We start from the raw sequence: 22,365 nt of genomic DNA on the forward strand, positions 1-22,365 counted from the left end.
CCTCTGCCTGCTGCTGCTTCCAGAGGTCCCAGGACTGCCAGGATTCCTTCCACCTCCTTCCTTCTAATAAACTGGAGCTCCACTAGACCTTTACGAACTCACTTTTGGGGTGTACCTAATGGCTGTAAGCCAAGTATTTAGTAAAGATAGTCACAGGGTGGAGGTAACAGGTTAACAGAGGGCCAGTCTAGGTGTATTAGGGGCCTAGGTCTCGAAGAGTATCCAACCCAGTCTCCACGTGTGTAGGCCACTGTGGAGGATACTGGGGCAGTGCAGAGCAGAATCTACCTGGATGGCTGTGGGCAAGGTGGCTCTGGGCACCTGGTGGGAGCTAGCCCTGGAAGGGATGGAGAAAGCAGCTCAGCAGATCTAGAGCTAGAAAGGAGAGAGTTGTAGTGCTGAGATTTGCACCTTCGGGTATAGAACAACCGATGTACTCTTGTTTGGGGTACATTTTACTTCAGAAAGTAGTCAAGTCTGAATCATCACACATTTGCATGATTCTCATCCAGCCTTTGCCCGGATACTTCAAACACATCGCTGACCTTTTTTTTTTTTTTTTTTTGCATTAGGGCTTTAAAATGTTCCACCAAGTGGGTGTACCTCTTGATGGCTGGGCATTTACATGACTCTTCATTTGTAGAGCTCAGATTTCAAGAGAACCCACAGTAAGCCTAGAGAAGGAAGAAGTTGCATATGACCTGGGGCAGCACTGTGGGGCCCAGAGAAGTCCTATGTGGGGGTAAAAACAATGGGAGTGGGTGTGAGCTGACAGGAAAGGGCTAAACCATTGCCTGGATAAAGTCAGCAAAACTGATAAGCAGGTAATTGATGACTTCAGAGGAAAAAAAGTCACCAAATTGGCTGTTTTCAGTCTTTTCTACAAGGCAGAATGGCCTCTCACACTGGAAAGGTTGCAATGAAAAGGGTCAGGAAAGTATCTTCTAAGAACCTGCCATCACTCTTAAGCACTCTGTGCCTGCTGGCCTGCCTACCTGCCGGCCACGCAGGGGGAATGGGGCTTCCCGCAGGAGAGCACCACACATGACTCCAAGGTTCTGTGGCACAGAAGACCACATACACACACACACACACACACACACACACACACATGCATGCACACACGGGCACGTGTGCATACGCACACACACATCCCCCTCCATAGGACAAAGCAGAGCCCCACCGACACATACCTACTCTGACCCCTTGAAAATGTGGCATTTCAAATACATACAACAGAAAGCCGGCCATTTTAAAGGTACAATTCAGAGGTATTAGGTTCACACACAATGTTGTGTAACCACCACCACCACTATCTACTTCCAGAAAGCTTTCATCACCCCAAACAGAAACTCTGTACTCATTAAGCAACAATTCCCCCGCCACCCCTCCCCCACCTGCAGTTTTGCTCATGTTGGATCTTCCATACAAGTGGAATCTTAATAAATCGGTCCTTTTGTATCTCATTTAATTCTGCTTAGCAAAACTGCATTTCTCTGAACTCTATTCCTTTCTTATGTCTGCATTATGTGATGTTTTTTCAGATTGATTCTCTATCCGTCCACACACATACAGCTGTTTGGGCCTTCAGGCTATGGTGAAGAGCGGGACGATGAACTACTGGTGTACAGGATTAAGTTGGTGTCCTTGTGCTCAGTTATTCAAGGAGATGCCTACGAATGGAAGTGCTGGCTCGTGAGGCAATTCCATTTACTTCCTTTCGAAAGAACCACCCAACTCTCCATCGGAGGCGGCAGCATCTTACATCTCCACCAGCAATGTAAGTATTCTCCTATTTGCTCACATCCTTGCAAAAACTAGTTATTTTCCTTTTGAAAATCATTATTATTATGGCCATTCTAGTAGGTGTGCAGTGGTGTCTCATTATGGCTTGGGTCTGCACGTTTATGACTACTGATATTGAGCATGTGTGTTTACTGGCCATCTGTAGATCTTTGAAGTGATGTCTATTCAAGCTGTCAGCCCATTTTTTAAAAATTGAGCATGTCTTAATTTGGATTGCTGAACTTTAGAGATTCTGTAAGTTCAGATTACTATACCTTTATTATGCTTTTGATATATTTTCTCCTGATTGGTAGGTTGTCTTTACTTTCTTGATAATGTTCTTTGATGATCAAAGTTTTCTTATTTTTGTGTGTGTATTTGTACACCCATACCAAGGCTTGAACTCAGGACCTGGACCTGGGCTTTTTTTTTTTTTTCCTCAAGGCTGATACTCTACCACTTGAGCACAGCTCCACTTCTGACCTCTTGGTGGCTAATTTCAGTATATTATCTCTCTCAGACTTTCCTGTCCCAATTGGCTTTGAACTGAGATCCTCAGATCTTAGCATCCAAAGTAGCTGGGGTTACAGGCCAGAACCACTGGTGACTGGCTTCAAGTTTTCACTCTGAGGAAGCCCCATTTTCTTTTAGTTGCTTACGAGTTTGTGTCATGGCCAAGAATCTACTATTCATCCAAGGTCATGAAGGTTTAGCTCACTGTTTTCCCTTTTTCTTCTTCTTCTATAAGTTCTACGGCTTTAGTTTTCTACTCAATCTCCGATCTATTGATGGTGGAAAGCAGAGCTACCATCACTTCATGAAGGCTGGCCTGGGCCTGACACACGCAGCAGCCAGTGCCCAGCAGCCAACCTGTGATCAGTAATGCCCCAGTAATTCCCCTAACTAATGACAAGCTAGAGGCCCCAGCTCTAGGAAGTTCACCATGCCCTTAGCAATCTCGGCATGGGTGAGGACAGCACAGGACAGAGCTTTCTCTGGAAAGCAAGTCAGGACTTCACACAAGAGCATGAATCCTGGGTCCTTTTGCTACACAAGGGCCTGCCCTCTTCACACTCCAGCCCTCCACGGGCTCACTCTGCTCAGCCACGCCCCCCCGTCTGTTTGGAAGCTTGGAACACCCTTCTATCAGGTATACATCTAGCTCTCTCACTTGCTGCTTGTGTATGTTGGAATCTTACCTTATCCGTGAGGCCTCCCCATCTTCCCAGTGCTCTTCAGCCTAGTTTATTTCCCTCCTTAGCATTTACTGACACAAGGTATATTAACTATTGGTCTGTCTCCTTCTAATTCCCACATTCCTATTCATCACTAGAACCTAGTTCCTGGAAGGCTAGGCTTTTGAGTTTTTTGTTTTGCCACTCCTGGGGCTTGAACTCTGAGCCTGGGCACCTGTCCCTTAGCTTTTGGGTTCAAGGGTAGCGTTCTACCACTTGAGTGACACCTCCACTTCCAGCTTTTTGTGGTTAATTGAAGATAAGAGTCTCTCCGACTTTTCTGCCGGGGCTGGCTTCAAACCGAATCTTCAGATCACAGCCTCCTGAGTAGCTAGGATTACGGGTGTGAGCCACGGGCGCCGGACTAGGCTGGAGGTATATGGGTGAGCTGCTGTCTCCTAGAACGCAGCGCAGTGTCCACTCAGCAAGTACTGATGGAATGCATACACAAGTGCATAACAAGAACAGCTCAGTCCAGCTAAGCTTAAGAGGGGAGGCAGGTCACTCCATATCCACAGGCGAGCACTACGTCAGCCCTGAGGTCCCGGTTGCATCCAAATTTACTTCTGGGCTCAGTGACTGTCCCAGGCTCCTAGGCTGTGACAAGGACAGGGAGGCTGGAACATCCCATGTACTCAAACATTCCCACATGTGTCAGTCAAGCCCACCACAGTAGCCACTACTAACCTGACATAGATAAGGGAGTCTCTACCCAGAGGCACTTAATAAAAGTCTGTGAGATGCACACAGGAATAATGGAACCATCAGCCACAGCACCTGGGGTTTGTACCTGTATTCTGAGTACCCTGGGTGGGTGCTAACACAGATAAGACCATTCACAAGAGACTAGAGGCTGCTAGGGGATGACTCTCATTTCTAGACACCCATTGTCAGCATTTATTCAGATAGGAAACAAGTTGTGTTTTAAAAGACCTTCCTCCCATCAGAGCCTAACAACAATGTGAATTCCCAATTAAAAAAGACTACATTCAATCTTCCAGGGCTCCTTCAGTGAGCCACATAAATAGCCAGAGGCTATCTGTGAAAACTGCCCAATAGTGAAAATGATTAGAAGATTAACAGTTAAAGGGGAGGGCGGGTGGTTATAAAAATTGCATGTAAAGTATGACGAGAATTAAAATCACAAAGGAATTTGAGAGGGGGAAAAAAACAGGTATGAATTTTCTATATGAGTTCAAGGAAAATCAAACTGGTAAAACTTGAGACTTTGAGGGGAAATATCACTTGATAAATTATCCATCACTTGAACTGCTTTGTGCAGCCTGGGCCTCAGCCACCTCTGCCCCTAAAGCTGGCTCCTAGGCTAAAGAGGCAGGATGAGTCCGGTGACTCTGAGCACTTCCCAGCTCCGTTGCTGGGGATAAGGGCTCTAACTGGAAACTCCACTTTGTCCTCAGCCACCAGAGGCTGAGCAAGACCTCAGGCCCTGAACACTCAGGGCTAGAATGTGCCCTAGATGGTCAAGTATGCTTGACCGCCTTGGGAAGAGATGTTGATGGTATTTCCCTGAGGTCCTGGGAGAGAAAACAGGACCCTAGTCCCGGGGCTCTGTGCTTCTGTCTGTCTCTGTCTCTGTTTCTCTCTATTGGTCTCTTTCTGTCCCTGTCCCTCTCCTTTTCTTTCTCCTCTCCATCTCTCTCTCAAGTCACTAAGGTTTGCTCTGACTCCCAATTCCATACACTGGCTTCTTAGTTTTAATTCCCACTCCCCTTGTGGATCCTCCACTCCTCCTCTCCACTCCCACAGACAGCCTTGTTCTAACTCCAAACCCCAAAAATATCCCTGGAGTTTTCATCTGATTCCCTGCTGACCCATAATTCAGTGTCTTCCTGGCCCAATGCTGGGCTCTCTTCCCTTCTGGTGTCAGCACTTAACACATTCTTAATCCTTTCTGCATTCAGCCCTCTAGAATGCTTCAGCCTTTCAATAAGCTCCTACTGTGATTAGACTCTGGGGCAGGATCCTCAGGAAGTGGGTGAGGGGCTGTCTCAGTCCCCAGCTCTCTGGGAGCTCAAAAGATATTAATGTGCACCACTGGCTGCTGGGCTGCTGTCCAGGACGTGACCACAGCTTGGCTTGGGGCAGAGAGCAGCACCTTCTAAGAGAAATCTGACTGTGAAGCTGCCCTTGAAAGATGGGATGTCAGCCAGCAAAACCAAATCACCCTATCCTAATCCCAAAGTTCCAGGGAGGGGGGAGGGGAGCAGTGGCTCTAGTTGTATGGGGCCATCACTGACCACAAGTGACTCCAACTGAACCTGCCAGACTCCAGACCCAGGGCCACCTAGCTTCCAATGAGTACAGCTGAAGGCTGCATGTGCTGAAGCCCCATATGGGCTCTCTGGCATTCCAGTTTCAGTTACCTGAAGTTAAGCAGGTCTGAAAATATTAGATGGAAAATTCCGGAAATAAACATGGCATTTAGACAGATAGACAGATAGACAGACAGACAGATAGATAGATAGATAGATGAATAGACAGATAGGTGAAAGGCAGATAGATAGCTATATACATGTTTTGCAATGTGGAAGCATGAAGGAACCCAGGATTTTGTGCATACTAAGCAAGTGCTGTACCACCAAGCTACATAAATAACTTTTTATCACATGATGTTACTATAATAGATCTGTATAATTAGCTGTTAATCACTTACTGTGCCTAACTTACCTATTAAACTGTATCATTAATATGTATGTGCAGTATATACGTACATATGTAAATAATGAAAAAATATAGAAGAATATTGTATTTGCAGGCTTTGGCAAGTCTTCCTACCATAATCCATGTCCTATACCAGTGTCACTCCAAGTGTGGTGTCTGGACCAGCAGCCTTATCAGTGTTGAGTGCTTGTTAGAAATGCAGAATCTCAGGTCCTGCTCCAGGTTCGTATCGTGAAATGGCAGAGCCTCTGTTCTCCGCCCCAATGCCAGCTTCCCCAAGAATTATGGCTGCTTCCTGTTGTCAGCTGCCATTTTTCTGAGTCTTCAACATCTGTGCAATGGAAACCAACGCCAGCCTCCAGAGCATCCACCCACAGGCAGCAGTGCCCTGGCCCTCCCCACGTGTGCAGCCCACACAAAAACTTCAGCTCTTGCCATCAGACAACAAATGTTACAGCAGTCAGTGGCCAAGGACCAGCACTGCTTTGAGTACCCAGCACAGGCTACAAGATCTCATAAGGAGCTAATGACCTCAGAGTGACTGACTGGGACTACTGTTATTCTCGGATTGAGGGTGAGAGAATTGAGACACTAAGGGGGCTCTGCCAGGGTCACAGAGTGAGTAGGGTCCACAGTCAGTCGCTGGATTATAACCCACATGGGGTTGTAACACTGAGCCTCCTGCCTGAGCAGAATGAGGATAGGCATGTGCATTCCACATGTGATACAGTCCTCAGGCAGGGGCCTAGACAGGAGTGGAAAGCAGAGCATAAGCTGGAGAGGCCAGATGAGATGCTCTTCAATGACAGATCAAAGAGGGGACAGGAAGGTGATGAGGTTCCCCCAAAGGAGCAGGCTGGTCAAAATCACCAACACCTGTCTCTGCCATCACCCCACTTCCTCCCTCACCCTACAATTCTGACTCATCACCACTTGGGCCTTGTGCTCAACCACTGCAGTGGGGCACATGCAGTCAGACTCCAGATGTCTGGTTCGGTCTGCTACCTGCCCCACTTCACTGAGCCCTGGGCCCTCCAAAATGCCTTCCTCTCAGCTCCTGGGAAACTTCATAGGCTTCAAGGTTCATGCAAAGTCAGGCCTGGCAGGCAGCCCTGGACGAGCCCAGGACCAGGGCCCTCTTCTAGATTGTCCACACACTGTCCCTGCAAAAGGCTCTCCTGCCAGCCACAGGGCAGCTGGTGGGGAGGAGGGGGGGGTCACCTGGACAGATTAGGAGAAGGGTGAGACGTGGAGACAGTGGGTAAGGTCAGGTTGCAAGGGGGCCAGACAGGTGAGAGCAAAGAGGAAAGATGGACAGCAAGAAAAGCTAGCTGGTTATAAGGTACTGAACATGTGATCTGCAACCATCAAAGAGCTCTTAAAATGCAGATTTTCCTGCCCCTACCTGCAGGTCTGTTTGAGACCAATGGAATCAGAAGCTCTGAGAGAAGAGTCAGGATCCTATGAAGTCTTCCAGGGGATTCTGAAATTCTCACGTCTGAGAACTGCCACAGAAATGTAGAAAACATGAAGTCTTTTTGTTAAAATGTGAAAAACCAATATTTCAGCAACTTCTATAAAAAAGAACAAGAAATGCTTAGCTGTCTCAAAGCTAAGGCAACTAATTTTTATGAGAAAAACACCAAAAGGTATTAACAGATAGTAAAAGTACAGTCAGCCAGAGCACCAGTGGCTCATATCTGTAATCCTACTTACTCAAGAGGCTGAAGATTGAGGTTTGAAGCCCATCTGGGCAAGAAATTCCATAAGACTCATCTCCTACTAACTACTAGAAAAGCTGTAAGTGGAGCTGTGGCTCAAGTGTGCGCACACACTTATACACACACTCACACACAAATACATTGTCTAGATCACTTGGTAGGAAGCAATCTGGCAACATGCAAGATTTCAGGACTAGAAATCCTACTGTATGGGTACTAGTCCCGGCTCTGCCACTGACTATGTATCCTTGAGATGCTGTATCTCTTTCAGGGCCTCAGTTTACCCACCTATGAAAAGAGAGCTTAGGAAAAGGCTAGCCTAAAGTTGTAGTTCAGACACTATATCCTGTAAAAGGTGACCTTAAATCAAATACGCTTTTACTATCTGTGCCTGGAGGGAAAGTTCACTCTTAAGCAGTAAAATCTAACACTAGGTTTACTAGAAAGCCTACTCAATGTTTAACAGTGCTCAGGCTTGCATTCTAAGAACTGGAACACTCTTTATTCATTGGCCCTTTCACTAAAGCCACAGATGTCCAGAGTTACAGAGTTTTAAAGCTGCCAACTGCCCTGGACAATGTTCTTAGAGTTCACACAACTGAGATGCTCCCTAGAAAACAGCTCCAGGTCTTCACATTTCCATCCTACAAGACTTCATGGTCCAGGAAGTCAAGGGTGGGGGTCTTCTAGGCTGAAAATGAGTTGCAAAGTCTGACTGTGCATCCTACAACCCGACTGTGACCAGGGACTTCGCACAATATTCATGAATCTAGGCTTCCTGATAAGTGGCCTGGAAGTGACCCTGTTAGCCAGGACCCTTCAAGGCTGGTTTCCTGCCTGGGTTATCTATATCCAAGTCCTTGTCTGCACCTCCTGGGCATCTAATGCCATCCTTTTGTACCTAGGTCAGTCATGCCACTTGCTTCCTTGTAACTTCCTGCAACTTGGTCCTGGTTTTAGAAATAGGCCTGAAAGAGAGCATAGGCAGTGCAGGAAGGACAGGTGGAAGTGTGAACATGGAGAGAGAAGACAGGTCTAGGGAGACTTGGCCACTTATGCTACCTTGCTGACACAATTGGCTCTTAAATCCCATTGGGAGTTTGCATACTGGGCAGTAGAGTTGGTAGTTTCTCCCCCATGAGCTTCTACTACCAGCCCTAAATCCAGCCTGGGTGTATAGTGAGATCTAGACTCTCCTAGTCCGTGGTGGGGAAAGGAGCATGTGATAAGAGGGCTGCAGAAAGGCCAGTATGGCACCAGCAAGCTGGAGGGGTAGGGTATGTCTTGGGGAAGGTTGAGCATGGAGGTGTGGACCAGAGTTGTGAGCACTGGGCCTGGAGCCAATGCCAAGATCAATTTGTTGTGTCTTCCTCTAGGCAGAGGATTCCTAGTGTTAGAGGATGTTCCAAGCTGGTCTCCACCTCCAAGTCACAATTAGGGTACAAAGACCAAATGCTCTGATTTGCCTTGGTCAGATCTGGCTGAGACCTGTCAGTCATGTGCAAGTATTATTAACACTCCCTCCTGCCCACGAATGCTTAAAATGTTCTGGATGGATGCTAAATACTAACTGCTTTGTTTTGGGCCCCTTAGAGGCAAGGTTATGGAAAAGGCTGCTTGTGGTTTGGAGGGTCCTGCAGGGTGAGTCCCCTCCTTCATCTTGTGTCTCATTTCCCTCCCCAACATCCCCAACCAAGACACCATCCGTACCTGCTCACATAACCGCAAAGATGATATACTATCTCCTGAGGAAGTCTCTCTCAGGGGGAACATTTTGCTTTAAAAAATGAAAGAAGAATTCAAATTCATTTACAGTTTGATTGCAACAAATAGCACCCCCATAAGGCAAGGGTGCAAGTGGGGAAAACCAAAAAACCTGCTCTTTTCCTTCTACTTCTACTTCACCTTCTCCTCCTTCAACGAACATTACCAAACATTGTTGATGGTGCATGCGTTGTTCGTAGCACTGGGGACCCAAAATTGAGTAAAAGCAGAGTGGGCCCTGATTAGAGGGGCACATGACAAAATGTCTGATCTGACTGCTCCAAAACTGCCCAGGTGACGAAGGAGCTCTCCTGCCTTAAGGAAGCTGGAAGAGTGATGCCTGTACCCAACACACCAGAGATCTTCTTTCCTACGGAAAAGACATCACTGCGGCAACTGCGCAGGCCGAGGTGAGTGAGGTCAGTAGATTCGTTAATAGAACTGTAATCATGTTAACGTCATGATTCTAAATGTGTACTGTAGTTATATAAGAGAATGCCACTGCTTTCAGGAAATACATTGAGGGGGGAAGGAAGAACCTAGCGATGATCCTCCAATGTTTTGGAAAAGATTATATAGACACAGAAGGATAAAATAAATGAATAAAATGGCAACCAGGAGGAATCTGGGTGCAGGGGATTTAGGAGTGCTTTGTTCTGTCCTTGTACCTTCCCTGTATGTCTAAATTAGGTCAAAATTTAAAAAAAAAAAAAAAAGGCAAGGGTGGGGTGGTAAAGCTTAGAGGAAAATTGAGAAAGAGCAAAGTTGAAGGGGAAAGGGAAGGTATGAATATTGCCTTTGCAAAGCACACAGACTAGCTGGGAGACAGGCACTAATGGAAATAATTACACTGATTAACCACAAAATTGCCATTGAACAGTGCCATCAAGGACAGTGCCCTGGTGGCCTGAGTATTTACAGAGGGCAGTTTAGCCCCATCAGGAAGGTGAATCTGCCATCGCACAACTGAGACGGAAAGACTAAGCCAGACCCAAAGGGTGAGCTAACCCAGACAAAAGGGCGCTGCTCCAAGAGCTCTTGGTCCCTGGCTGGCCCTGGTCCTGGCTCCAGGTCCCCAGAGCAGGGGGAGGTGGGGCTGAGGAAGGCCTGGGCCAGAGGATATAGATGGGGCCAAAATAAATGCCCAGGATATTTGATTATTCCAGGAGCAGTAGTTCCTACTGGTCCTGAGGACTCCTTGGCCACAGAGCAAAGACAGAGCGGTGACAGGTCATGCAGAGACCACTGAGGCGGTGGTGACAGCTGCTTCCAGGAGACCCACCCACCATAAGCATGTTTCTTCTAACAACCACCAGGCATGCATTTGCCAACCAAACCAGGATTTGGGGAGTTGTGTATGTAAAGGTGGATCAGGTGGGCCTCAGCTCCTTTCTAGAACACCAGCAATTAGTGGTCAAGGGTAGCTGAGGCTGCTGCCTCTCTAGCCTCAGATCAGTGCTGAGACTGACTGGCCCAAGGGATCCTGCACCCAAGTGGAATGTCTCTCATCCACTCAGCACCCAGCCAGCCAGGGCCCCTGGCAGACCTGGATCCTGCCTCTTGGACCATCTTTCAGCTCTGATAACCAGGAACCACGGCCACAGACCATAGCTCCCCCACAGTGACTCAGCACTGAGTACTGAGCAAAGTGCTTGTCAGGATCCTAAAGGGAAAGGATCCTTTCTGGAGCTAGATTTTAGTAGCTCATTTCAAACAGCCAGTGTGAAGACACAGGTTGCATTCTAAACTTAATTTGGTAGGTAAAATGATCTCTATAGGGTGGCTATGCTGCTTTGTGCGCACGATGTTCTTTGAGTATAACTTTATCTCTGAGCCTCAGTTTCCTCACTCCGTCTACAAAATGGGGTTGGTAGGACTGAGAAAGATTCTTCAAGAGGCCAGAAAACACCACTGTTTCTCTTTGGAGAGCGAGAGGCTTAATACAGAAAGTTCACTACAAACTCCTCACTGCATAAACATTTGCTAAGGGCTGTGTATCCTGATGGTAAATCATGGGACCTGAATTTTCCAGGACCATCCCAATTGTAAATTCTCTGTCCCAATTTTCCATGTAAGCCATCATGATGTCTCAAAAATTCCACTCTCTCAGTACCCAAACACCTCCCAAGCCTCCTCTAGCACGAAGCTTGCAGAGATACTCTTTTGCAGTCTTTGGTTCAGAAAACTAGTCAACAGAGCCCTACTGGTCCCCTGAAGGAAACAGGGTCAGGAAGGAAAATCCCCAGCCCTCAGCACTCCCTTTGGCTCTCAGACGCCACTGTTCCTGGCACATCTATGTTAGCTACAGCCAGAGGTGCCTATACCACGTTCCAAACATCCTTCACAGAAGGAGGCACACTAGGTAATGAGCTCTGCTCTCATTTAACCAATCCAGCAGCCAGGCCTAGAGGCCAAGAGGGTGGCTGTAAGGACTGAATGAATAAGTTCACGCTCAGAACAGTTATAGGAAACCAGTTGAGGGCCATATTAACACCGAATAATGAGACATCCCCAGCAGAAGCAGCTCCTGCTTCAAAGACAATCCAGAAGCATTTCCTATCCTGGGAGCCATTAAATAACCTACTTACCCCTGAGCTGGGGCTGCATACCAGCTACAAGAGCGAGTCCTGAACCAGCCAAAGTGGCTGGCCCTTGAATTGAGCAATGACATGATCTACTCTGAGACAGATGGAGGAGGATCACTTGAGCCCAGGAAATCCAGGCCAGCCTGGGCAACAGGGGTTAGGGAGAGAGATGCAGTTAGGGAAGGGCCATCATGTTTAGATATGCAAAGTCTCTTCTTACACCTGTGCCTTCATTTTTGCCTTCTATTCACCCTGAATGCCATCATTTTCTACCACCAAGGCTTAATGCAAAAGCCAACTCTTCCTTATGGTATTTTCTGATGCCCATCAGGGGGAATGACTACCTGCTACCCCTAATGTCTCCTGCAACTAGCTTAACCCTCCTTAGCAGCTCGTGGATAGATGGATGGGTAGATGAATGAGTGGATGGATGGATGGGTGGATGGATAAATGGATGATGGATGGATACACAGGCACACACACACACCCCTCAAAGGCTCCCCAACACCAACATGAATCAATCCTTTCACAGCATGGTTCTGCTTTGTCCTTGAAGCCCTCAGCCTAACCAAGTACAGAAGCATGTGTTGAATCCATGCTCACAGCTGGCCTTGGAATACCAATTAACTTGGAAGCAGAGGTGGTTTTCAGTGCAGACAAAAGTAAAAGTTCTATAAATATCAGATCTCTGGGTCCCTGAAGCTATGGCCAGATCCAGTTCCATCCAGGGACCTACCAAGCACTTTGTCTCCTTCTGGGCCAGAAGAAAGGAGCTGAAGGTAAGTTGCACCCTGGCTAGCATAATAGAGACATGACCTGGTGCTTGTCCCCTCTGCACCAGACCTTAAAAAGCTGCTTGGGAAGATGCCCTGACCACACCATCAGATGTGCCAAGTGATTTCCCTTCCAGCCCCTGCAACAGACCCTGGAAAGAGATGGAGAAGAATCAGCCCTGGTTCTAGGAACTCAACAGCTGGTGGCAGGAGGGTAAGTCCTGAGATACAGTCGAGACACTCTCCAAAGTAAAGAAGGGCAAGATCACAAAAGGTGAGTCCCCTCCCAAGCTGCCAGTTTCTCTGTGTGTGTGTGTGTGTGTGTGTGTGTGTGTGACACTTATGGAAGAGTACCATGTCTTCTGGCTCCCTCCAATCCCCAAAGCTGGACTCCTCTAGTAGGTTATCACTGTTCTAGAAAACAATGTCCCTTTTGTGCCTGGCCCTGTACTTCAGAAGGTCACAATGAGTCCTTCTGCTCAGGGTTCCATTCTATCTTCACTTGGTTGGCCTGTAAGGGGATGGGGAAGAAGGCAATAACACTAATTAAACTTCTAGTTCACAGTCAACAATCAGGGACTGTGAACGATTACCATCTTCTTTTTGTGACAAAAGTTGCCTGTGGCCCTGCCATTCTGACCTGGTCTCTGAGACCTGAATGAGAATGTTAGTGTAGCCACAGGACACGTTGGGTATATTAACCGGAAACTGAGTGTTCAGAGACTAGGAGGTGAAGGTAGAGTATTCTAAAGCTGGCTCTATGGTAAACTGGGCTCTTCCTCTTGTCCCAAGCTATACTTTGAGATTCCAGCAAGAGTTTGGTGAGGCCTGAACGGTAGAGAAGTCCATCCAGGCATCCTGGATTCCAGGCGGGGGGTCCATTCGTCTACTCACAGCACCTGCCACCCAGACACTGCTCAATAAGCGCTTGCTGAATGGCACCTCAACTACTCCAAAATGCCTGCGGTAACTTGACCTTTTACATGCCCCAGCTAATGTCTAATTTGCATATATGATCCTTTGTAGGGGAAGGCAAATCACCAGAGACAAGACAGGATCAATACAGAGTATTAGGCATGTTTTATTCTACTCTAATTCTCTGCAAATTGGTATTCCATTAGCTCTATGTGAGATTTATGGGAGCTCGCTATAAACTAGAATACTTAACTACAATGGCCTGCTCTCGGTCAGATAATAGCTTACTGTTGTTAATTTTCAACTAGTCAATCTCAGGAAGGGTTCCAGCTTCCAATATGGTCTTCATCTTGATTTAATCATTGGGGAAGTCATCCGTATGAAGTCTCTATACAACAAAGGGTAGCACCATTCCAAGCCCAGTCCTTGGACAAACCATAAGACCTGCATGACACCCCAGTCATTACTGTGTAATCAGCTGCCCACTGCCTCCATTTCCTCTTCTGCAAAATGAAGTAACATCAGCCTTGGAGGGAGAGTTGTAAAAACTAGATGAAGGGACACGCTTGTGCACTGCTCTGCAAGGTACTGCAAAAGGTTTGTGATCATAAAATCACATGGTGGCATTTCCAAAGACCCAGAGATTATCTAATGTGCTAGTTCTAAAGGGTGGAGAGGGGTCACTGCCCAAGGCTTAGAGGCCTTTCTAGGGGGGGAAGAATTGTTACTGAAAACTATTGAGACCCGGGATGGTGTTAAACATCCTACAATGGACCAGACAACCTCCGCCCACCCCCACCCCCAAAGAATATCAGACCCCAATGTCAATTGTAAAAGGCTGAGTGACCAAATCGAAAAAATTACTTCAAGTTGGGCCCGGGAGCTTTTACAACAAAATTCTCCCTACTCAGGCTTTACTTTCTCAAATCATCGCTTAAACACTGGCAAGATGGATCGCCTTGCAAAAAAACAGTTCTTTTTGTATAAGTGAAGTCCAAACTGCCAACTTCTGGAGTTACAGCATGCATAAAACGGCTTGTAAATAAGATGCTCTCTGATTACAAGGCAGCCAAATTGTTTTTCCAAAGCTTTTTGCCTTCCGTAGAAGTTCTCATGGGCACAAAGACAGGCCCCCAAGATGCTTTCCTAATTTCTTATTTCCTGGTGAAATGGGAGCCACGAGGGTCTCAAAATGAATTAAATTCACATCACTGCCAACTGCTCGCTCGCTTTGTGCCGGGCAGGGAGCCAAACACCTCCACATAATTTATCCTACTTAATCCACCGACAACCCAGCGAGGTGGGCATTATTAGTGGCTGTTTGCAGAGGAGAAAACAAAGGCTGAGAGAGGTTACACGACTTGCCTAAGACCATTAGCCCGAGGGAGGTGGGGGGCAAGGAGAGCGCCCAACTTCAGTGGGGTCTCCAGTTTCCCCGGCCACCAGCGCTTTGCACCACTTCAGAAACCCCAGGTGTCAAGTTAACTTCCCATGAATTTTTAAGGCTATCGCAACTTTGCCATAAGTTCAGGTGGCAGGGAAAGGTAATTTCCGGGGCGCGGGGCGCTGTCACCTGCAGGTCCCCACCGTAGCTCGTCGCTGCGGTGACCTGATCGATCGATCGCTCGCTCCAAAGCGCCCGCAAAGCGGGGAAGGTTTTATGGGCGCCCGAGTTCGTGCCAGGCCCAGGAAATGCCATCTTTGAAAGCCGAGAGGCGGCGTCACCCCAGGGGCCGAACTCGGGCTGCGGCGAGGGGTTTGTTCCCCGCGGGCTAGGCGCCCCTTGGGGGAACTCTCGGGGCCCGGGGCGCGGCGGCGCGAGGCCCCGCCGGGAGGAGGGGGGCGGCGCGGAGCCGCCGGGCTTGGCCGGAGCGCACGCCCACGCTCGCCGAGGAGTCCCGGACGCCCGCCCCGGCCGAGCCCCACCCGGTCCCGGCTCGCGCTCCACCCCAGCCCCGCCAGGTGAGCGAAGCCCGGAGCCCCTTTCCCAGCCCGGCGCGGCGTGGGGACCCCGGGGCCGCTGCGCCCGCCAGCCCCCCGGCCCGCCCGTCCGCCCGCGCGTCTGCCGCCCCCGGGGGACGGGCGGGAGTGAAGGGTTCGGAGTGCGCTTCCCCCACCTCCACCCCCCCCCGGCCGCACCCGCCGCCTGCGCCCCACCCCGCGCCGCGGGGGTCGCGCCGGCTCTTACCTGCAGCATCCGGGGGCGCGGGGCGCCCAGGTGGGTAGCGCGTGCGGGCGGCGCGGAAGCTCGCTCGCGGCGCGACCTGGCCGCCGTCTGAGCATGCCCAGTGCCGCCCGCGGGCGGCTCCCGCTGGCCCGGCTGGCCGCCTCGGGCCCGCGCGCCGGGCTGGGGGCGGGGAGGCGGGGGGCGGGCGCTCCAGCCGGGGCCGGAGCTCCCCCGAGGAACTCCCGAGGGGGCCGGGGGCTCCCTTCGCCCTTCACCGATCTCGGCCGTCCCAGGGTTTCCTGGCGCTTGCATGCAGGAATTCCTTCCTTAGCAATTAGAGGACACCTACTGTGCGCCAAGCTCTCCGTGATTCATGCCTAGGAATGGCAAAGCCGTGGAGGTTTAAACCTCTGGGAGGAGAGGGTCCGGTGGCTGGGCGGGGGATCTCGCTGACTCCCAGGCCAGGGCTCCCCCACCCCCCTCCCGTTGCACTAAGATTCCCAGGATAAGGCGCCTTCCCAAGGCCCACAGGGCCCCCTAGCCGGTCGCCGCTCCCCTCCGGCCTCTCCCGCCCCTGTCACACCTGCCTCCCGGCAGCTCCACCAACACCTTTCTGGCCGGCCCACTCCGGGACCCTTGCTTATGCCTTCCTAGGCAGGACATCTTTGCCGAGCGTTTCACGTTCCTTTTATACACACGTTCCTCCACCAGACAGGCCTTCCCTGACCAGCCTTAGAACTCAGCACTGGGCACTCTGCAGGAACTTTATTTCCTTTAAAGCATTTATCTCTATCCAGCCCACAAATACTTATGGAGTTCTTCACACGTACTTAGCAGATAGTTTTAAAAAAACAAAAACCTGCCTCCTGGTGAGAGTTTGGAGGAAAAGGAGACAGACAATAGGTAAACAGCAAATTAACAAGCCATGTAATTTATTAGAAGGTGTAAAGTTGGAGAGAACCAGAGCCAGAGAGGCAGATGGGGAAGGTGGGGGGGGGGGGGGAGGACACAAACAGCAGTGGAAAAAGCCAGGCCAGAAGGTTCGAGAGTGGAGGTTGTGCCGTTTTCCCATTAGATGTTGAGGCTCGTGTCCCTGAGCGGATGGAAACGTCTAGTCCAGATCTTGTAACACTGAGAGCTGACATGTCAGCCTCACAGATCTATATAGGGGAAGGGCATTCCTGCAGAAGGAACCGCCAGTGCAAAGACAAGAAAACGCACAACTGCTTGGAGAAGGGCCAGGAGAGCAGTGTGGCACCTTTGGTCCGTAACTTTGTCTCTCCTCCCCCCTCCCCCACCATTTGGCTGACTTCTGAGGGTGCGCCCCCTCCAGAAGGTCAGCTCTGGGTCTGTAGCTCCGCCCGTCTTTGCTGCAGTTGCTTACAGCTGCAATTTCTTGGCACCCGGTAGGAACTTAAAAACAAAAACAATCCGTTGGGTGCACACGTGGAACACCAGGGTGAGAGTTGGCTGGAACCCTGAGGTCCCAATCCCGGGCTCCCGACATCCTGGAAGCCTTTGGTCTCCACGGACCTATGGAGACCCCGGCGGTGCCTCTTGGGGTCCTTATCCCCCGAGTGGAGGGCGGCGCCGGGGCGCCACGTCCGGGGAATTCCGACGGAGCGGGGAGTCCCTGGGGGCAGCACGGCCCGCGCCCCGCCCGGGCCCGCCCCCACCCCCCTCCCCCGGCCGCCTGCAAAAACTGGAGAGGCAGTGCCAGGGCAGCACCGTCGGGACGGGAGGGAGCGCACTGGGCATGCTCAGAGCCCCGGCGAGGCGGAGCGCCGGAGGGAAAGACGAGTCCCCCCCCCCCACCCCATTGGAGGCACCAGCGACACCCCCACCAGAACAGATCGGCCACCCCGCAGGGAGTGCTAGGGAACATTTATTTTTCCTAAGCGCAGTAGGAAAACTTGGAGATCAGAGTCAGCAGACAATGCACTCTGTTCTCTTCACCAGCTGCTGTGTGATCTGGAACGGGCTCCTCACCCTGTCGGTGCTGCACAGAACACACACGCCCACACTGCATCCGCGCAGCAGCACGTGGGCTTGGAAATAAGAATGAGATCTTGTGAAATCCGCTTTAAAGATTTCTTTTCCCTTTCAGGGCAGGGGTTGAGGTGCTGGAGATTGAACCCAGGACCCTGTCATGCTAAACACGCAGCTTTACCACTGAGCTACATACATCCCCAGACCCAGGACCCATTTCTTGAGCACCCACCTCAATTATCCATCATCTGCCTACCAGTTTGCCAATTGCTAAGATGAGAAAATTGCTGTCCACAAGACTGAAACCACCTTTCCTGTCCCCATTCAACAACCATTCATTTAAGCAACTCTCAAATTCGAGCTAGAAATATCCCCACACTTAAGGGGAAAGACCTACTGTGTTTCAAATCACCATCACAGAACCAGGAATAAAATGAAAGAAAATTCCCCAAATTGGGAACAGACCAGGAGCTCCACAATAGAAGAATAACCAAGTAGGTTTTGATATGTTTGTTGAAAATAATAACGATTTTGTACTAAGTTAGAGTAGGATGTAACTGGAAGATATAGTACCATTGTAAGAGAAACATTTGAAAACACAAATTGTGTAAAGATGATATGGACATGTTCACTAAGCCTAGAAAGAACTAGAAGAATATGCATGTAATAGTTTGGATTTGGGATGGTAGAGTTGGTTTCATTTTCTGAAGTTTATCTAAGCTTTTCTTTAAGTTGATGCATATCATAATGCTGCATTTGCAATCATAAACACTTAAAAGACCAAAACTTTTGTAAGTCTAATAATAAGTATACACTTAATAATTATCATTTGTGTAAGAAAAATGGTGACTCAAGTTCAAGTTTGCTCTGTGTTTTATACACATTCTCTCTTCAATCCTTACAGCGGATGTTTTCTAGTTCCATTCTACACAAGAGAAACAATCTCAGGCTGTTCACAGCTGGCCACAGTCAGGATAGGAATGCAAGTTGGTTTGACCTCAAAGCCAAGAGTGTTAGGTCTTAGGGTCACTGGCCTTCTGTGTGGTAGTAGCTTACCATGCAGTGATGGTGAGAGGAGCCTCCATATCATTTTATTTTGTGTTTTAGGGGCTTTATTTCTCTCTACTCTTTAAGTGTTTAAAGTGTTACCTTTGAGTGTTCTGATCCCCTGTTACTATTTTATTATTCTTGCGGCCCAAATAATAAGGTCCATACTATCCTTTTTAAACCTTTGCATCTGAAGTGATTTCATGTTACTGTCAGCAATGATGGTTGATCTCATATCCAGACTTCCTAAATCTTATGTCAGTGGGACTTTTGGATAGACACATAACCTCCTTAAGTATGGTTGAATCTGGCCAAATCTAGAACAAATTATTCCCAATTGGTACGAAGGATGAACTTAGATAGGTGACTGTCTTTGGGCAGTCATCCCAAAGACAGGGTTGTAACCCAATGGTAGCAGGTGGCATATGGGCTCCTCAGGACTTGGCTGTGCTGTCAATGGTCCTGGTGCTGTCTGTTGAGACAAAGCCAAGGGCAGCAGGAGCAGCCTCCTTCCTGCTGCTAAACTCCACAGAATCCCACCTCTCCCTTTTACAGATTGGCTGTACCTGGCTCAGAAATCCTAATAACAAAGCAGACAGTCATTCCATCAGAGGGGAAGGTATACCACGGTGGAAGATTCATCACTAGTCATGGACCAGATTCATGTAGGAGGAACAAGGTGTGAGCAATGAGCACACTTCTGAGCAGCATTTCCAGAAACTATTGTTTGGGCAGAAGGTCTAGGTCAGGCACTGCACCCCAGCCATTGGTAGGGAGGATCCATAGGAAGCGTTTCCTGGAAGAAGCAATGAGCTTGTCTATGTATCCCTCACATCAAGGCTCAGGAAGTCTAGGCAGCACTTGAACTGGTCTGATGATTGACAAGGGGTGGCTCATGGTTGACATACTAATGCTTATGAATTATTTGTGCTGTTAATGCAAGCCCATAAGGAGCCCAAGGATCCGGAAAGACATGAACAAATGCTGCTATTAGAATGATGTGAAAAGAACACAGTGTAAAATGATGTTCATAGGGTGAGCTCCATTGTGTGAGCTACTGAGTTGAACCATTTATCATTGCCATTGTGTGGCCAAAAATGGTTAAACATGGGACTGACTTCCTGTATCTCAGAGTAATGGAAACACACAGAAGAAAAGAGAACTAGAAAGAATTACACTAATGTTCATGATGGCCGTGTCTGGGTATTGCCTTTAGGGGCAGAGAAGCAGGCAATGGATGGAAAAGGATTTCAGTTCTTTAGGTATCTACTACTTTTAAGAATCTTTTAGATTTCACTCTTATTTACAATAAGCCTAAGTTTTTTTGTAATCAGGAAAAATGAAATGAATTTGTAATTAAGTAGAGAAAAAGGAAGTAAAGGGAGGAAAAATGGTTACTCTAGAACTGTACTAAAAGTGAGAAGTTGTCAGATGCTGGGGGCTCATGTCTGCAATCCTAGCTATTCCGGAGGCTGGGGTCTGATGAAGGTGGTTTGAGGACAGCCCAGGCAGAAAAATCCAGACTCTTATCTCCAATTAACCAGCAAACAGACAGAACTAGAGCTGTGGCTCAAGAATGCCAGCTGTGAGTGAAAGGCCAAATAAGAGCACAAGGCCAGGAGTTCAAGCCCCAGTACTGGTACCACAAAAAAGGGGGGGGGGGAATTTTCTTCATGAAGGGTGAAACAGTTATGTCCCCCAAGGATAGTCTGTGATGGATTGCAAATGGTGACCAATGCCTGTTTCATCAGGAGTGTTCTAGAGAAGTGTTCGTCAAACCCAGCACCCCTTAACACCCAAGCCTTTGCTTCTGACCCTCCTTTGAGAAGCACAGACATTGGTCTTTATTTACTTTGCAATGTTGAAGATAGAACCCATGGGTCTGAGCATGGTAGGTAGGCACTCTAAAACTAAGCAATACTCCCAGCTTAAGAAACACCCACATTTAAGTCTAATATTCTCTATGCACTCCACAATGTTATTGAACAGAGGTTTTTGTTCTATAAAACTGATTCACAAATTTAGCAAGTATACAAGAGTAGCCATGGGATGATTGTTGTCAATGAGCATTTGAAAATCCATTCATCTGTTACTTATTAGGCACTTACTGGTTGTCATATACTACTCTAAATGCCTGGAAGATAGCAGTGTACAGAACAAACCAAAAGCCCTGGGTGAGTATGGGGGCAGGGGCAGCATTCTAATGCAGGGATCTATAAGAATAATAAGAGCGTCTTGATAAATGAACTGTAAAGATGCTAAGGGTGATAGAATGATGGAGGAGAGGAGATGCAATCTTAAATAAGACTGGAGCCTGAGGGAGGTAAAGGAGAGAAGAATCTTCCAGGAAGAGGGACGAGCAGTCACAAGGCCACCAAGGAAGCAAATGTAGAGGAAGAAGTCTGGTAGGGCCAAGGAGAAAGCTGCAGGAAACCAAGTGGAGAGGTAGCAGCTGGAATGGAAGGCTGCCTTCCATCAGCTCTGGGAATGGCTCCGCCTTCCAGTCTGACCTGGCCAACTTTCAAGCTATCAATGTGCTTGTCATCACATTAGGAGGCAAATGCTATGCCTTTCGATGGTTGCTTGATGTTGACTTGATGCTAATCACAGATTTAAGCAGCAGCCGGCCATGACAAGGTGCCAGGTCAGCAAGTCAACCCAGAGTGTGCCTCTGTGGAAAGATAATAAGAACAACCACCTCAGAGGGGATTACAAGGGCTATGAGAAACACTCTTTTGGCACACGTGATGCAGAACTGACAGAAGTCCAGACCATAATAGACCCTAAGGACTTGCTGTTAGCTGGGAAAACAGAAATATCAGCCTAGGGTCTTTGAGGGCCTGCTCTGGAAAACCAAATCATTGAGGATGCTTCCATCAACAGACAGCTAAAGCATTCAGGGTGGGAGGGGGGAGCCCATGAGAAACGCAGAAGGTGAAAGTTGGTATCTCGAACCATGATCTTGGCCAGGTTTAAGTAGTGGCCTTCTTTGGAAGAGCAGTGTTATTTTAGAGAACCCAGAAAACAGGAAGACTGGTTCCTAGGCTGAAAACAGAAGAAGAACCATGAATAGAGAGTAGTCTTAACAGTGATCATGTCTGAAAAAGTAGCAACAAGGAAGAAAACATTCCCAAATCTGGAGAGTCTGGAATATTACTGCAAGCAGTGTTTGTGTTTCTCAGGTGACCCAGGAATCACCGGTTACAGGGCAGTAAAATGCAGCCTCCAGGCCTCAGACCTTCTGGAGCTCTGAATTTTATAATCTGCTACTATGCACATCCAAATGTAGTTTAGTTTTGTTGTGGTACTGGAAACTGAAGCTAGGGACTCACAAATGCAGATTTGCACTAAGGCCCTACACAAGTTTAATAATGTTTGCTGATGGCTTTCAATGTATGTACATCAAGAACATAGACTAAAGACGGGAGATTTTGTTAAGCAATTATAGCCTTTTAGATATCAATGATTGATGCTTGGATGAATGGGACTGTGGGTCAGAACATCACTTTCTTTTGTTTTGTCCTTCCCTTCTTTCCTTCCCTTCCTTCCTTTCTTTCCCTCCCCCCCCCCCCACCTCCTAGTACTGGGATTTGAAATCAGGGCTCTACATTTGCTAAGCAGGCCTTCTGCCACTTGAACTACACTTCTAGCCCTTCATTTATTTTTCAGATAGTGTCCTGAGTTTCTGCCTGGGATTGGCCT

At 48.4% G+C, this 22,365-nt stretch overlaps 1 protein-coding gene across 2 annotated transcripts in view; it reads right to left on the minus strand.

Annotated features, from left to right (window-relative positions):
- Ptpn3 (protein tyrosine phosphatase non-receptor type 3) overlaps positions 1-22,365 on the minus strand; it is a 140,285-nt gene that overhangs the window by 91,013 nt on the left and 26,907 nt on the right. The window contains exon 1 of one of the 2 annotated variants that reach the window (XM_048338768.1): positions 15,649-15,773. The exons of the other annotated variant lie outside the window; for it this stretch is intronic. The gene's annotated coding sequence lies outside the window, so the exon portion shown is untranslated. Of the gene's footprint in view, positions 1-15,648; positions 15,774-22,365 lie in introns of those variants that run through there. 2 annotated transcript variants of the gene reach the window in all.

Source organism: Perognathus longimembris, chromosome 1 (genome assembly GCF_023159225.1).
Source record: "Perognathus longimembris pacificus isolate PPM17 chromosome 1, ASM2315922v1, whole genome shotgun sequence".
NCBI classification, from domain to species: Eukaryota; Metazoa; Chordata; class Mammalia; order Rodentia; family Heteromyidae; genus Perognathus; species Perognathus longimembris.